The sequence below is a fragment of the Cnephaeus nilssonii genome (genome assembly GCF_951640355.1).
Source record: "Cnephaeus nilssonii genome assembly, chromosome: 16".
In the NCBI taxonomy this organism is placed as follows: Eukaryota; Metazoa; Chordata; class Mammalia; order Chiroptera; family Vespertilionidae; genus Cnephaeus; species Cnephaeus nilssonii.
The window spans coordinates 38,954,952-38,965,751 of record NC_137087.1 but is presented as its reverse complement, the minus strand read 5'-3'; positions in this window follow the sequence as shown (position 1 = coordinate 38,965,751).

Sequence of the window (10,800 nt, the reverse complement as noted above, 5' to 3'; positions counted from 1 at the left end):
GTGCTTCACAAAATAATAATATTCATTTAAAAAATAGTAGCTGCTACGATGCGTCAAATGGCCACCAAGTGCCAGATCCTTTAAGTACTTTTTTTTTTTCCATTCAATCTTCACAAAAACTCAAGAGGCTGCTATTACCATCTCTATTTTATAGATGAGGAAACCTGGACCAGAGAGATGAAGCAATTTGCCCAAGATCACACAACTGGCATTTGGCCTCTCTGTGCCTCAGTTTTCTCATCTGCGAGACAATTGGACAAAAGTGATCTCAGATTTGAGATTTTAGGTTCTGGGCTTACACACAGGGGAGAAGAGGAGAAGGGAGAAGGAAAGTTCCATGTATAAGACAGAAGAGATTTCATTCACAGGACCTCATTTAACCCTAACAACCTGTGAGGCAGGTAGGGTTTCCCCCACTTTACTGAAGAAATTGAATTTAGGTGGGTTAAGTGACTTGCCCAAGATCACACAGCTGCCAAGAGCACAGTTAGGATAAAATCCCTGACTGTAAAGCTTATTCTTCTTCCACTGCAAAGTCAGTGTGATGCCATTCAGATTTCCTTGCTTTCACATCCCAAATTTTGATTGAGTATGAGAGTAAGGGTTGGTAGGCTGGGGGTGAGAAGGAAGATTTGTTTTGCTTGAATAAATATAAAATTGTTTCCTGCAGAGATTTTATTTTAAAACCAAAACATTCCCTCCTGTATTTGGGAGCAACTATGCACAGAAAGCACTCCTGCGGCGTGGTGCCAACTCCTGTTATCACTATGTGCCCACCACCGCCCCTGTTATGACTGCCCTGCAGAAGCTAACCAAGAAAGTCTGCTAGACACTAATAATTGAGATAAACTGCACAGAATGCTTAGTCTAGTCCTTTAGTAAACACTTAACAACATTACCTATTTTTACATTTTTATTATTCCTCCTTTGAAAATCAGGATATTGGTACACGCGCCCCCCCCACCTCCCCCCCCCGACACACACACTCACACACTCACACATACCAGCCACACGTGGTCCAACAGGCTTCCTCTCTTGTATTTTACATATGTCTCTATGTCTCTTGTAAACAATATATAGTTAGATTTTGTTTTCTAATTTGACAATTTTGGTTTTTGGTTTTTGTAAAATATATTTGTATTGATTTCAGAGAGGAAGGGAGAGAGAGAGAGAGAGAGATAGAAACATCAATAATGAGTGAGAATCATTAATCTGCTGCCTCCTGCACACCCCATACTGGGGATTGAACCATGACTTCCTGGTTCATAGGTCAATGCGCAACTACTGAGCCATGCCGGCCAGTCCAAATTTTTTTTTAATTGGACACTTCATCCACTAACATTTAATGTAGTAACTGATTTATATGGGTTTAAATCTACCATTCTATAATTTGCTTTCTAAGTTGTCCTACTTGTTCTTTGTTTCTTTTGCCTCCTTTCTTTTTTTTTCTTTATTAATTAAGGTATTACATATGTGTCCTTATCCCCTCTTCCCTACCCGCCCCCCCTCCCGCCCCCCGCCAGCTCATGCCCTCATCCCCCTGGTGTCTGTGTCCATTGGTTAGGCTTATATGCATGCATACAAGTCCTTCAGTTGATCTCTCTCCCTTACCTCCACCCTCCCCTACCTTCCCTTTGAGGTTTGACGGTCTGATCAATGCTTCTCTGTCTCTGGATCTGTTTTTGTTCATCAGTTTATGTTGTTCATTATACTAGTATTCCACAAATGAGTGAGATCATGTGATATTTATCTTTCTCTGACTGGCTTATTTTGTTTAGCATAATGCTCTCCAGGTCCATCCATGCTGTTGCAAATGGTAGGAGTTCCTTCCTTTTTACAGCAGCATAGTATTCCATTATATAGATGTACCACAGTTTTTTAATCCACTCATCTGCTGATGGGCACTTAGGCTGTTTCCAAATCTTAGCTATTGTAAATTGTGCTGCTATGAACATATGGGTGCATATATCCTTTCTGATTGGTGTTTCTAGTTTCTTGGGATATATTCGTAGAAGTGGGATCACTGGGTCAAATGGGAGTTCCATTTTTAGTTTTTTGAGGAAACTCCATACTGTTCTCGCTTTCTTGTTGTTTTGTTGATGGTTTCTTTTGCTGTGCAGAAGCTTTTTATTTTGATGTAGTCCCATTTGTTTATTTTCTCTTCAGTTTCTATTGCCCTAGGAGCTGTATCGGTGAAGATACTCCTTCGGCATATGTCTGAGATTTTGCTGCCTGTGGAATCCTCTAAGATTTTTATGGTTTCCCATCTTATGTTTAAGTCCTTTATCCATTTTGAGTTTATTTTTGTGTATGGTGTAAGTTGGTGGTCTAGTTTCATATTTTTGCATGTATCTGCCCAATTTTCCCAACACCATTTATTGAAGAGACTGTCTTGACTCTATTGTATGCTCTTGCCTCCTGTCAAATATTAATTGAGCATAGTGGTTTGGGTTGATTTCTGGGTTCTCTATTCTATTCCATTGGTCTATATGTCTGTCCTTGTGCCAGTGCCAGGCAGTGTTGAGAACAGTGGCTTTGTAATGCAGCTTGATATCTGGTATTGAGATCCCTCCTACTTTGTTCTTCTTTCTCAGGATTGCTTCTTTTGCCTCCTTTCTTCTCTTATTTTGGATTAATGGAATATTGTTTTATTACTCCACCCATACCACCATTTACTTGGAAATATATACACTTGGACTATATTTTAGGGGCTATACTACAGATTATAAGATACTAGTACATCCTTAATTTATCAAGTTCTAGTGTAACTTGATACTTTTACCCCTTCCCTATGAACTCCTCCTCCCCAATGTATGCCTAGATTATTATTTTTAACTCTCCCTACATTTTGCTTTATACAGTCAATATTAATTTAGATTTACCAAATATTTGCCTTTATTGTTGCTCTTATGCCTTCCTGCTTCACTGAGCTTCCATGTGATGTGATGTTTTCTCTGCCTGAAGACACTGTCCCTTTATATACCCATTTTTGCAGTATGCTGATAATATATTTTCTTAACTTTTTAAATTGTCATTCTTAAACGTATGGTTCTTGGCTTAGGATAGTAGATTGGCAGTTCTTTTGTACATCAAAGATATCATTTTATTGTTTTCTGGCTTCCACTGTTTCTGTTGAGAAATCATTAATTGTTTCTTTTAAGAAGTTAGATATCAGTCTAATTGTTGCTCCTTTGTAGGCAATCTATCTGTTTTTCCTCTAGCTGTTTTTAAGATTTTATCTTTGGTTTATAGCAGTGATACTATAATATATCCAGGTGTGAGCTTTTTTTATTCTTGACCTATTTAGGTTTGAATCTGTGGCCTGATGATCTTATCAGTTTAGGAAAATTCTTATCCTATCTCTCCTCAAATATTACTTCTACCCCATTTTCTCTGCTCTCTAATTCTGGGATTGCAAACACATGTATGTTAGATCTTCTCACCCTTGATGTCCTTTATCCTCTCTTCTGTGTTTTTTATTCTTTTTGTTTTTCTATGCTTCATCCTGGATCTTTTCCACGGACCTATCTTCCATTTCACTAATTCTCTCTTCAACTATATCTTCCATTTCACTAATTCTCTCTTCAGCTATTTATAATAATAAAAGTGTAATATGCTAATTAGACCAGACAGCTGAACGACCTTCTGGACGAAGCCCCGGTGGCAGGGGCTGAGGCAGAGGCAGTTAAAGGCGATCAGGCAGGCAGGCGAGCAGTTAGGAGCAATCAGTCAGGCAGGCAGAGTGGTTAGGGGTGATCAGGCAGGCAGGCAGGTGAGCGGTTAAGAGCCAGCAGTCCTGGATTGCGAGAGGGTGCAGGCCGGGCTGAGTAACCCCCTCCATGCACAAATTTTGTGCACTGGGCCTCTAGTGTCTTCTACAAAAACTGTCATGTGTATTCTCAATTTGTGTTATTGCTTTATACAGTTCTAGATTTTATATTTGACTATTTTTCAAATCTTCTATGTCCTTTATTATAGTTCCCAGATCTCTGCCCAAATTCTCAATCTTGTCCTTTTTTCTTTGAATATAAAACATAAGTTATTTTAAAGTCTGTGCTTGAGAATTCCAATATCTAGAGCCTCTATGTGTCTGTTCTATTATCTATTGTTTTTCCTGTTTTTAGTTCATGTTGTCTTTTCTCCATGTGTGCTTAGTTATTTTTTATTGAGTCACATGTTGTGTTTGGAAAATTATTTGTGCAATTATTTTGAGACCTAGGTTATTATCTTCCCCTAGAGAGGATTTACACATACTTGTTATGGATGCATAGGAGCACTAGCAATCCAGGCTTACCTTAATCTAATTTCAATAACTAATACCATTCAAAGCTGGAATTTAAAAGCCCAAAGTTCACTCTTACTCCTAAGGTGCAGTCTTTTAAGATCTCAACCCAAAGGGGTAGTGGTCAGCCAACCACTTTCATAGATCTTGAATTGCAACTTTTGTTCCCTTAGCCACATGAGACTGTTAAAAGTGCTGGTCAGCCTCTCAACCATTTCATCCAGATTCCATAAAGATCCTAAATGCCTCAGGATTTTTCTGGATTTCTTTCTTCTCTAGGACCTTGGACCAGTAGTTTATTCACTATCTCTTTGTCTCTTTGATGCCTTAAAAAAGTATTTTAATATATTTGTTTAGCTCTTCTATTTATTCTCAGCAGGAGGCTTGGTCCAAATTACCTAGTCTACAATTATTGACACTGAAAGTTGTCAAACTTTTTAAAAATATTCTTTACTTTGATATTGTCCTCTTTCTAGATTTCCTTTTGCATTAAAATCCCTTTTCTATTATGAAGTAATGATCAGAGTGATGAAAGTTTTATTTTGGGTATGTTCTGTTTTTTAGTGTCTTATTGACAAAAAATAATGTTGATGTGATATCAGACCCCAAAATGATAATGAAGTTTAATGATTCATATAGTTTTTAAGTCTAGGAACCACTGCATCATTATAGCAAACCTATAGGGTGGATATTATCTGAGGCCATAAGCTGGCTCTTTGAAGGACTTCATGGCGATCTGAGGTCCTCTCACTCTCTCTGCCCACTTGTGGGTATCCACCATGGCTGAGCTGGGAAGACATGCTCAGTAGATACACCAGAATATGTTCGGTTCATAATTTGCCTTTCCATATCGCTGCTTTGAAATTGTCTTATTTCAGGCTGGGGTGAATTTCCCAGTGGCGGTCATCCATGCTGTGATGATGTGCTTCCCCAGAAGAGGGAAGTGGCTGGTTCCCAGGAACCAGCGGTAGCAGACAGGCTTGGCTCCTAGAACAGACAGAGTGGCTCCTCATAGGTGGAGTAGGAAGCAGAGAGGCCAAGCCACAAACAGAAGCAGCCTCAGCAGACACCGGGCACACACAAAACCAAAGGCCAGGCCTCCCACAGTCGCACTATGTGGAGGCCTCCTCCCTCCGGCAGCCCAAGAGGGGAGCAGAGCCACCAGCAGCATCATCTACAGACAAGATGTAGCGTGAGAACCATGACCCACCCACTCTAGGAAACATAATGGCAAAGGAACAGCTTTTCCTAAGTGTACAACATGCCAATTCTCTAAAGACAAGAGACTCCAATACATCTTCCTCCCTTGGGAAAGGCGAAATTTTTAAATGTAGACTAAAAATAATAACAATTCCTGTATTATTTTCAAGGATTTTACTAAATGTCTACATTTTAAGTAATCGTGCCATTGTGTGAGTTAACATTATCCTCATTTTACATATTAGGAGATTGAGGACTGGAGAAATTAAGAAACACACCCAATGAATATAACTAGACATGGTGGGGAAAGTGTTAGAAATGAAGATTATTTGTTCTAAAGTCCACACCACAGTGCTTTTTCAAGAATTCCCTTAAAAGCAACAAAGAGATTCATTAAACACCCACATCTGTAATCCTAAAATAAACTGTTTCTGGCCACTTGAGGAACCTCCCAACTTCACGGATACTCTTGCCTTTGTTCTCATGCGTTCCAATTCTCTGCTGTCTCTTGGCCAGTGGCTTCTGGATACAGCCTTGTCCTTCTGGCCCTCTGCTTGTCCATTTTAATACTTCTCACTGAAAAACATGAGACCTATTTTTCTAGGCTCAAACTTCTGACATTCTAAGGTCTTCCTTTTCAGTTCTGGTTTCTTTCAGAAGACCATGCCTAGACCCAATGTGATTTGTAGGACTATGACAACTGACAGTCACAATGCCCAATAAAATAATTTAGCCCTCCCACTTCTGGCATGCATAAAGGAAATGATCTTACAAAGGCTATCCATTAGAAACCCACCCCTGCTAGAGTTACATTTTTTAAAAAATAGACTTTATTCTTTAGAGCAGTTTTAGGTTGATAGCAAAGTTGAGAGGAAAGTACAGAGATTTCACATATACCCCCTGCTCCCACACATACATAGCCTCCCCCATTATTAACATCCCCACAAGAGTGGTACATTTGTTACAGCTGATGAACCTATAACGATTGACACATCATTTTCACTCAAAGTCCATAGTTTACATTAGACTTTTAGTGTTAGCTTTTAAAAAAAAATTCTCATTATGTCAATATCTTGCTTAGAAACCTCTGTTGGACCCCTGTTAGTGAAGTCTTTCTTATCTCCATGTATTTGCCTCATTGTTTCTTCTGTCAAGAAAACCCTTTCCCCATGCCTGGAGAATTTGAGGCCTGGCCTATCTTTCCTCTGTGTTCCCATAACTTTTTGCATGTATCCCCATAAGCGTGACTCAATGCAATCCTGAATTCAACAAATATATCATGAGCAACCAAGCTCTGGGCGAAGAGCTAGGCATGGGGGCCATGAAGATGAGTGAGTCAGAATCTCTGTTCTCAAGAGCTCCCAGGCCAATGCAGGCAATAGCACCAATGCCATCATCACAAACACATGTGTCAGAAAAGTAAAATACAATTTACAAAACAGTTAAATACATGAAGAGGAGAAAGGTCAACACAGTTTGGGGAAGTAAGAGAAACCATCAGGAAGATGGATGACTTGAGCTCAACTGGATGTATATGAATCTATGGATGAATGGCATAAGGAAGGGAAAGGTGGAGAGAACATTCCACAAGACTAATCTTGCATAAAGTCAGCAAAGTAAATAGGCATGTATTTCCTAGCATTTCTTGAGGAGAAATGAGATTGGGGCAATTCTACTTACAAATCCATTACAGAATTCTATACCAAATATATATTTAAAATAAATAGAATAAAATCCTACGGTGTAAATATAAACTGGAGCACAATATTTCTTTACCAAAAGAGATTATTACAATCTGCTCTCTAGGGGTCATATACACTACTAACATTTGTACCCAAAGTATTACAAATGAATTCTACAAATAAGAACACATCATTGAAGCAGTCACAAAGATCAGGACCGGCTGTTGATGTGGCACTGTATAGAAAACATGAATCAATTTGAAATATAAATTAATCTATTAATTAAATAAGAATGTACTTGTTGCCAGAAAAAGAAAGAAAATATGCACATTGCAGACAGTTTTGATCAGATCATACAGAAAGATGAAAATGAGAAGTTTTAGAAATTGTGCCTTGCCTCCAATTGGCTTTTGCTTGGGCTTTATTACCCCTGTTGCTGCCCCTGTGCAGCTGGATTCATCAGCAAGCACAGCGAATAATTCAGAACCCGTACTGGGCTCAGCGTGTGGCCTGATAGAGATGCTATGGGCATCTTAAGTCAATTTAAATTATTTCTCAACAGCAGTAGCTCCAGGATTTCAATAGATGAGTGATTTGATGACGTATTCTTGTTAGAAGAGTGAGCTGGAGACTTTTCTGAAGAGCCAGCACTACTTTTGCTTAACCTTTTGCACTCGGATGTCGAGTGTAACGGTTATTGAATGTATCAATAATTTGAAATATAAAAAAATCCAAATAAATAAGTTTGTATGAAAAGAAACTCCAGTTTTTTATTCTACTGCCGCGCTTTGTAAAATCTGGGGTATTTAAAAAATTAAATCCCGAGTAGAATAAAGGAATCGAGAAAAAAGCAAGTGAGTGCAAAGGGTTAAATTGTATTATTTGGAGTAGTTTGTAAAGGTTAATAGAGCTGATGGGTAAACTGAAGCCCCCATCCACCCGCCGCCACAAAAGCCATGCCAGGCATCTCCACTGTTTACCAATCACTACCCAGCTTTTCAAAGGATGGTCTCCACTGTGGCTTCCCCTTCCCCCAGCTCACCCTCAAGGCAGCTCCTACTCCTTCCACTAAGGCTGTTTTCCCAAAGGTCACCAATAGCCTCCCCTGGACAATGTAAATGGCATTTTCAGTTTTTGTTCTCTTTAACCTCTCCATAGAATTTATCCTGACCATTTATACTAATAAAAGGGTAATATGCTAATTAGACCAGGAGACCGGACATCTTCCTACCATCCAACTTCCTTCTGGACAAAGCCATGGTGGTGGGGGCCAAGACAGAGGCAATCAGGCCAGCAGGGGAGGGCAGTTGGGGGCCATGAGGCCGGCAGGGGAGGGCAGTTGGGGGCTATGAGGCCAGCCAGGGAGGGCTGTTGGGGGCCATGAGGCTGGCAGGGGAGGGCAGTTGGGGGCTATGAGGCCGGCCAGGGAGGGCTGTTGGGGGCCATGAGGCTGGCAGGGGAGGGCAGTTGGGGGCCATCAGGCTGGTAGGGGAGGGCAGTTGGGGGCCATCAGGCCAGCAGGGGAGCGGTTAGGCAGTGATCAAGCTGGTAGGCAGGCAAGTGGTTAAGAGCCAAAGGTCCTGGATTGTGAGAGGGATGTTCGACTGCTGGTTTAGGCCCCATGCCCCGAGGAGTTGGACATCCCCCGAGGGGTCCCGGATTGAAGAGGGTGCAGGCTGGGCTGAGGGACACGCCCTCCCATGCACAAATTTCGTGCACCGGGCCTCTAGTATAATTTATAACTTTCTTGAACCCAGTCAGGTGTGGCTCAGTGGTTGAGTGTCAACCTATGAACCAGGAGGTCATTGTTCAATTCCCAATCAGAGTACATGGCCGGGATACCTGGTAGGGAATGCGCAGGAGGTAGCCAGTCAATGATTCTGTCTCATCATTGATGGTTCTATGTCTCTCTCCCTCTCTCTCCCTCTCTGAAAAAAAAAAAAAAGTATATAACTTCCTTGAAATTCCCCCCCCACATTGCCAACCTTTGCTTCTATGGTAACATTATTATGCTAGGTTTTTTTTCCCCCTCTGTTCTTTCCTGATTCTTATTCTTTATTCTCTGCCCCAACTTTCTCACACACGGGAATTTTTCAAGGTTAAAGCTTGACGTCTTGTTATTCTTTCATTTCAATATCTCCTTTGGGATTCGCCTATGCTGAAGGTTTTAATTATTACCTTCACACAGAGGACACTGAAAACCTTTACAGTGTTAAAGAGCCAAAGGACTTTATTTCTTGTCATATTGCATTGTCTAAGATTTCTAGTCCAATGCTGATAGTAGGATTAATATGAACATCCTTGTGTATTCCCAACTGTAGTGGGAAGATTTCTATCAGTTAGCATTATTAGTATAGGTTTCTAGTAGATATCCTTTATTAGTTTGAGGAAGTTAGCTTCTGTAACTATTTTATTGAAAATTTGCCATTATTTTTATTGCTTTTGGAATTTTTGCTTTTTTGTGGTAAAAGTACACATAAAATTTACTGTTGGTAGCATCTAGTATATATACAATGTTGTGCAACCATCACCACCATTAGTTCCAGAACATTTTTATCACCCCAGAAGGAAATCCATGCCCAATAATCAGTTGCTTCCCACTTATCCCCTGACAACCATAAACTGCTTTATGTCTCTATGGAATTACATATTCTGAATATTTCAGATATGTGGACTCATACTGCTTTTCATATATATGAAAATAAAATATTCCTTTTCATACCTATGTATCATACAATATGGCCTTTTGTATCTGGCCTCTTTTACATAGCATAATGTTAAGGTTCACCTATTTTGTAGTATGTATCAGTACTTTATTACTTTATTCAAATAATATTAATCCATTGTCAATTTTGTTAATCCATATTTTGTTTATCCATTGTCAGTTGATGGACATTTGGGTTATTTCCATCTTTTAACTATTGTGAATAGTGCTGCTATGAACATTCATGTACAAGTTTTTGTTTGAACACCTGTTGTGAGTTCTTTGGGGTGTACACCCAGAAATGGAATTATTGAATCATATGATAATTCTATGTTTAATTTATTGAGGAACTGCCAAAATATTTTCCACAGTATTTGTATCATTTTACATTCCCACCAGAAATGTACAAGAATTCCAATTTTTCTACATTCTCACCACCACTTGTTATTTTCCTTTTTTAAAATTATTATTATATCTCTCATAGTGAATGTGAAGTGGTATTTCATCATGGTTTTGATTTATATTTCCCAAGTGACTAAGAATGTTGAGTGCCTTTTCATATGCTTATTAGCGATTTGTATTTCTCCTTTGGAAAAATGTCTTTTCAAATCATTTGCCCATCTTTTCATTGAATTGCTTTTCTTTTTGTTATTCAATTGCAGGACTTATTTACATAATATTCTGGACACTAGACCCTTGTGGGATATATAATTTGCAAATATTTTCTCTCATTCTGTAGGTTGTCATTTCACTTTTTTTATAATGTCCTTTGATGTATAAAAGTTTTTAATTTTGATAAATCCAATTTATCTGTGTGTGTTTTTCTTTTGTTGCTTGTGTTTTTGGTGTCGTATCTGAGAAACCACTGCCAGATCTTATATAATGAAGATTTGGTCCTGTTTTTCTCCTAAGAATTTTATGGCTTTAACTAT